This window comes from Rhinopithecus bieti, unplaced genomic scaffold (assembly GCF_001698545.2).
Source record: "Rhinopithecus bieti isolate Rb0 unplaced genomic scaffold, ASM169854v2 scaffold_20362, whole genome shotgun sequence".
Lineage (NCBI taxonomy): Eukaryota > Metazoa > Chordata > Mammalia > Primates > Cercopithecidae > Rhinopithecus > Rhinopithecus bieti.
In genome coordinates, this window is record NW_016810160.1 from 373,950 (window position 1) to 380,830 (window position 6,881).

The 6,881-nt window shown below is 38.4% G+C and overlaps 1 pseudogene; it reads right to left on the minus strand.

Moving 5' to 3' along the window:
• Positions 1–274: 274 nt before the first annotated feature.
• LOC108541806 (DNA-directed RNA polymerase II subunit RPB4 pseudogene) lies at positions 275–704 on the minus strand (annotated as a pseudogene).
• Between the last annotated feature and the right edge of the window lie 6,177 nt (positions 705–6,881).

Here is a 6,881-nt window from a genome sequence, read left to right on the forward strand (position 1 = left end):
TGGCTTATATGATCCCCCACCCTGCAACCTCGGCCACCTCACACTTCCCAGAGGCACACTCAGGAAGCCACTGGCAGCCACTGCACAAGGCTGCTCCAAGATTACATATCACCTGGACCTAAGAGTGATTTGAAACAGCAACCTAACCCACCACCAAGCTGGGCTGTTTTCTCCAAAGGAATTCCCAACTGTCTTCTGCAATAGAATTTCTGTGCAAGTCAACCACAGACCCTGTGGGGACATAGTTTCTCCAAGCAGCAGTACTGTTTAGAGATTAATACTGAAAGCTGTGCTTTGTCTGGCTACCATCAAGAATCTGCTACAGCTCCTCATCTTCAAATCACCTCTCCAAGCTTGGAATTAGAGCCTTGGACTCCTCAGCAGTCTCTGGGCAAAGGTTTGCCAAACAGACCAACTTAAATTTATGAAGCTTTTTCTGGAGTAACAAGCTACAAATACTGGCAATGGTCTCTCTGTTTTCGAAACCACTGAAACAGTCTGTGTAGTTTCTTTGTTTACACGAAGACTTCTGAGAGTTCCTGTTCATCCTCTGCACTCTCGTTCTATTGCTTTCGATGTTCCAGAAGCATATGAATTTCTGAATTTAGAAGTGTCTTCGCTGTTTCAAACTCTTCAGGAAACATGAGCTGTTAAGTGTCCTCCTCTACATTCCCAGCCTGCGGATCGCCACCGCCTGCTGCCATCACTGTGCCACCACCCACATCCTTAATTTCTTTTTATTGCTGAGTAGCACTGAATACACCACAACTTGTTTATCTATTCACTGCTTGATGGAAATTTAGGTTCTTTCCAATTTGAGGATATTATAAAATTTTATTTGAGGATGTGAACTTTTTATACAAGTCATTTTCCTTCAATTTGCTTTTAAATCACTCAAGAGAGAACTTTACAAAAGTAAATGTCAAAAAACAGCAGGAGGTATGTATTTTTACATATCTCTTTATTTCTATAGAAGCACATAGATCATTCCAACCATGATTAATTTGTGTCTTTTTACACACAAAATTCCACTGGATGGTCCAGAAAAGTATTTCCCATGTTTACTTAATAATTAGCACTCCCTATGGTCTTCATTAAAATGTTCTTTAGGTCCCACCATAAACTTAGTAAGTTGCAATTTCTAGAGGTGGGGGTTTTAATCTACTAGGCATGGAGTGAGCACAAGCACCCTAGTTTTTCAGTGAATATCCAGGTGATTCTAATGTAGTTTCAAGTTTGGGAAATACAGGTGTGCTAAAAATTTCTGTACTTGTGTCACTACGTAATGACATTTGGGTGGCCACAGGTGCTCCACCTTGGGTGACTCCACCCTGGGTAGGTCATTTGCTGACACCCTGCTAGATAGAGACAGCCCTAATGATGACATGTTTCAGACTTTGCTCTGCCATCTTGCTCAAGGTGATTGTTGCTGATCTCTCACAGCAACAGTGTAAGAAACAAAACAATATTTTATTGACATGTATTATTAATTATGACCATTGTTTTCAGCACACTGTGGGCAGCATCTTCAGTCCCCATACCCAGTTGTTCATGAATTATGAGACAATGTCTTTCTGTCCAGATTCAGGAAACAGCCATTACCCTTCAGCAGTACTGACATGAGAATATATCAGCCCCAAAGCGACTTGACAGAGAAACATCCCACTCAGCTGTTTTATCTACAGTTGTGATCTTTGGTGGCATGGTTACAAGACTATTAATTCACCCCCTGCTGGAATCCCCCTTCCCCAAGTGCATCAGACCTTCTATAACACCAATTGCTAAAGGTCCAAAGAAACCAAATTATTCAATAAGTATTAGCCTAGAGCTTGTGCTTCCCAAATGCAAAAGTATTTGCTATAGCAAATGTGTAAAAACCAGGTGTGGACCAGACAATTCACCTGAAAATGAGGATATTACTCCTTACAGGGATCCTCCACAATTTCATAAACTATGGCATAATATACTATTTCTCATGGGTAAGGCAGGGAGCCCAGAGAAATTTGTGTTTTCTGGGCTCCACGTGCTTTCTATGAGATTACTATAAATTGGTGTTTTCATTTTGATTATACTCTGTCATCATAGCCTCTTCTGTATCACTAGAATGAACACCTTACCCTTGAGTCCAGCCACATGATGTCAGGACTCATATTTGAGCTTTTGTTTGAGGTCACATTTGTGCCAAGTGAAAGTCCAAGGTATCAGTGGCTGAATAAACAAAGTTTTTCACAGTAGAGAAAAGAGGTGGGAATACCAAATCATCACACATCCTGTAGCAGGATGGAGATGCTGTAACACTTACAACCATAATCATGTTGCAAGCTAATGTGTCATCAGCTTCCAATTAATAATGTAAATTGGCAGATGTTACAACCTGCCACCATTTATTAGCATAGTATGAGTATACGAGTGAATATCCAATGACTAATTCTTCTATTGGATATTCCAGAATTAATTAACTTTAACGTTCATTTTAATGTTGATTTTTATAAAACTGCAACGCCAACATTATATTCAATTGAGGAAGAAAACTTTAGAGGAGAGTGGCAGAGCAAGGAGGTAAAGTAGGACTTTGCATTAATCATCCCACACAGAAACTTTGATCAACTATCCATGCACAAAAAAAAAATCACAAGAGCAAAGGAAACCAGGTGAGAGATCACAGTACTTGATTTTAGCATCATCATATTAAGAGATGCATTGAAGAGAAGAGAAAGGACAGTTTTACATTACCCACATCACCCCTTCCTTAACCCCAGGCAGTGCAGTACAGAGAGAGACATTATCTCTTGGGAAAAGGAAAAGGAATTAAGAGTAAGACTTCACCTTGGAACTCAGTACCAGGCCTGCCACAGTAAAACCACCACTGGGTGAACCACTTGATCCCTACCACCAGGCTTATACCTGTAGATGGAGCCTATAGATATACCTAGCACCAGACAGAAACCTGTGGCACCAGTGAGATGGATTTGAGTTTGGCACAAGTCACTGCCAGCAGTGGGCAGGCCATAGTGGCCATGGTCTTGAGCATGCCCTCTTTAATGCTGTGCTGGTTTCAGAGACTTTAAGCTTTGGATGTGACCCAGTGCTGCCTCAGCCTCTGCTGCCAAAGGATTCTGGCCATCATGGTCCTGGACTTAGAGCAGCTCCTAGTGCTGCAATTGCTGAAATGGTCACAGGCTTACAGACCTCCCTAGTGAAACTTCTCTGAATCTCTGGACAGGCTTACTGCTAAAGAAAGTTATCAAACAAAGCCAGATTGCAAAGACTAGATAAGGTACCTACATCAATGCACAGACATCTACAAATGGCTGCAAGAGTCAAGATAAATCAGATCACTTCACCAAGCGGGCAAAATAAGGTACCAGTGACTGACCCTAAAGAAATGGAGATGGAAGAACTGCCTGACGAAGAATTCAACATATCTGTTTTAAGGAAGCTCAACAAACTTCAAGAACATACTGAAAAACAATTGAAAGTTTTGTCAGAGAAATTTAACAGAGATAATGAAATAACTTTCAAAACTCAAATAGAAATTCTGGAGCTGAGAAAAAAATTAAAAAATTAAAAATACAGTAGAGACCATCCACAGCAGAACTAAACAAGAAGAGGAAGAGAATCTGTGAATTCAAAGACAGGGTAATTCAAAATATACAGTCAGTGGAGAAAAAGGAATAAAAATAAATGAAGAAAGCTTATAAAATTTAGGGAGTAACATCAAAAGAGCAAATGTATGGGTTACTGGTACTCAAGAGGGAGTAAAGAAAGAGAAAGGAAAAGAATAATAATGGAAAACTTCCCAAACCTGGAGAAAGATATAAATATCCAAGTACAGGAAGATCAAAGATCTCTAATCAAACTCAACCCAAATAAGACTACCCCACAACATATAATCATCAAACTGTCAAAGACAAAAAGACTATCCTGAAAGTAGCAAGGGAAAAGAAGGAAATAACATATAATAAAGTCTCTATATGCCCAATAGCAAACTTCTCAACAGAAACCTCATAGGCCAAGAGAGAATAGAATGCTACATTTAAAACGCTGAAGGAAAAAAATCCTGCCAACCAAGAATATTCTAGTTAGCAAAGCTGTCTTTCAAATATGATGGAGAGATAAAGATTTTTCAGACATACAACAGCTAAGGGAATTCATCACCACCAAACCTGTCTTACAAGAAATGCTAAAGGGAGTTCTGCAAGATGAAAAAAAAGATGCAAATGAGTAACACGAAAACATCTGAAAGAATATAACTCATTGGTAAAAGTAGGTACATAGTCAAACTCTGAATACTCTATTAACATAATGGTGGTATGTAAATCACTTATATCTTTAGTATAAAGGTTAAAAGACAAAACTATTATAAATGATAACTACAACAAATTCTTAAAGAATATGCAATATAAAAGATATAAGCTGATATCAAAATTCACAATATTGAGAGAGGAGTGAAATTAAAAGTAGAAATTTTGCAATCAAATTTAAGTTGTCATCAGTTTAAAATAATCTGTTGCAACCATAAAAGTCTTTGTAAGCCTCATGGTAACCACAAAGCAAAACCTACACACCAAAATAAAATCAGGAATCAAAACATAGGACTAAAGAAAATTAGCCACAAAGGAAGACAGGAAGAGAGAAAGAAAGGAATAAAGGATCCACAAAACAACTAGAAAACATGTAACAAAATGGCAGGAGTAAGTTCTTACCATCAATAATTACCTTGAATATAAATGAACTAAATTATCCAATGAAAAGACATAGAGTAACTGAATTTAAGAAAACAAAAAACAAGGCCCAACTTACACAGCCAACAAGAGACCCACTTCATCTATAAGGATACATGTTCAATGAAAGTGAAGGGATGGAAAAGATGTTCTATGTAAATGGAAACCAAAAGACAGCAGAAGTAGCTATAGCTATATTGGATAACATAGATTTTAAATTTAAAACTTAATTTTTTATTTAAGTAAAAATGAGACAAAGGAGGTCATTATATAATAACAAAGGGGTGAATTCAGCAAAGAAAATATTAATAGATCTACAGAAAGGGACAGATTGCAATACAATAATTGTTAGGGGTTTCAGCATCTCACTTTCAGCAATGGAAAGATCGTACAGTCAGAAAATTAACAAATATCAGATTTAAATGGCACGCTAGACAAAATAGACCTAACAGAAATTTACAAAATCGATTGCATTTAACCGCTACAGAATACACATTCTTTTCAATTGCACATGGAACATTCTTCAGAATAGGATATATGTTAGGCCACAAAAAAAGTATTAACACATTTTAAAAGATTGAAATCATATCACGCATCTTATCTGACCACAATGGCATAAAACTAAAAAGAATTAACAAGAGAAACCTGGTAAAATATGCAAATACATGGAAATTAAACAACATGTTACTGAACAACCAATGGGCCAATAACGAAATTTAAAGGAAAATTTTAAAATGTCTTGAGAAAAATGAAAATGGAAACACAATATACCAAAACTTATGGAATACAGCATTAGCAGTCCTAAGAGGAATGTTTACAGTGATAAACACCTACGTTTAAAAAGAAAGATCTCAAATAAACAACATAATGTTGCATCTCAAGGAACTAGAAAAACAAGAACAAACTAAACCCAAAATTAGTAGAAGAAAAAAATAATGAAAATCAGAGCATAAATCAACAAAATAGAGACTAAAAAAAGATCAAAAAAATGAAGAGCTGATTTTTAAAAAAGATAAATAAAAAAACTATAAGCTAGACTAAGAAAAAAAGAGAATATTCAAATAAATAAAATCAGAGATGAAAAGGGAGATGTTACAGCTGATACCACTGAAATACAAAGAATCATAGAGACTATTATGAACAATTATATGCCAACAAATTGGAAAACTTTGAAGAAATAGATAAATTCTTGGACACGTAAAACCTATCACTATTGAAATATGAAGAAATAAGGAGCCTGAAGAGATGAATAATAGGAAAGGAGATTGAATCAGTAGTTTAAAAGTCTCCCATCAAAGAAAACCTCAGGGCCTGATGCCTTCATTCCTTAATTCTATCAAACATTTGGTGAAGAACTAACACCAAGCCTTTTCAAACTATTTCACAAAGTTGAAGAGAATGGAATTCTTCCAAACTCATTCCATAAGGCCAGCATCATCCCAATGCCAAAATCAGACATGAACACAACCAAAAAAGAGAACTACATACTAATATCCCTAATGAACATAGATGCAAAATTCCTTAACAAACTACTAGCAAACCAAACTCAACAGCACATTAAAGAGGTTATTCACGATTGAGACAGGGGGGGCGGAGCAAGATGGCCGAATAGGAACAGCTCCAGTCTCCAACTCCTAGCGCGAGCGACACAGAAGACCAGTGATTTCTGCATTTTCAACTGAGGTACTGGGTTCATCTCACGAGGGAGTGCCGGACAATCGGTGCTGGTCAGCCGCTGCAGCCCGACCAGCAAGAGCTGAAGCAGGGTGAGGCATCGCCTCACCTGGGAAGCGCAAGGGGAAGGGAATCCCTTTTCTAGCCAGGGGAACTGAGACACACAACACCTGGAAAATCGGGTAACTCCCACCCCAATACTGCGCTTTAAGCAAACGGTCACACCAGAAGATTATATCCCACACCTGGCTGGGACGGTCCCACGCCCACGGAGCCTAGCACAGCAGTCTGCGATCTAACCGCAAGGCAGCAGCAAGGCTGGGGGAGGGGCCCCCGCCATTGCTGAGGCTTAAGTAGGTAAACAAAGCCGCTGGGAAGCTCGAACTGGGTGGAGCTCACAGCAGCTCAAGGAAGCCTGCCTGTCTCTGTAGTCTCCACCTCTGGGGACAGCGCACAGCTGAAGACCAACAGGGGAAGTAGCGG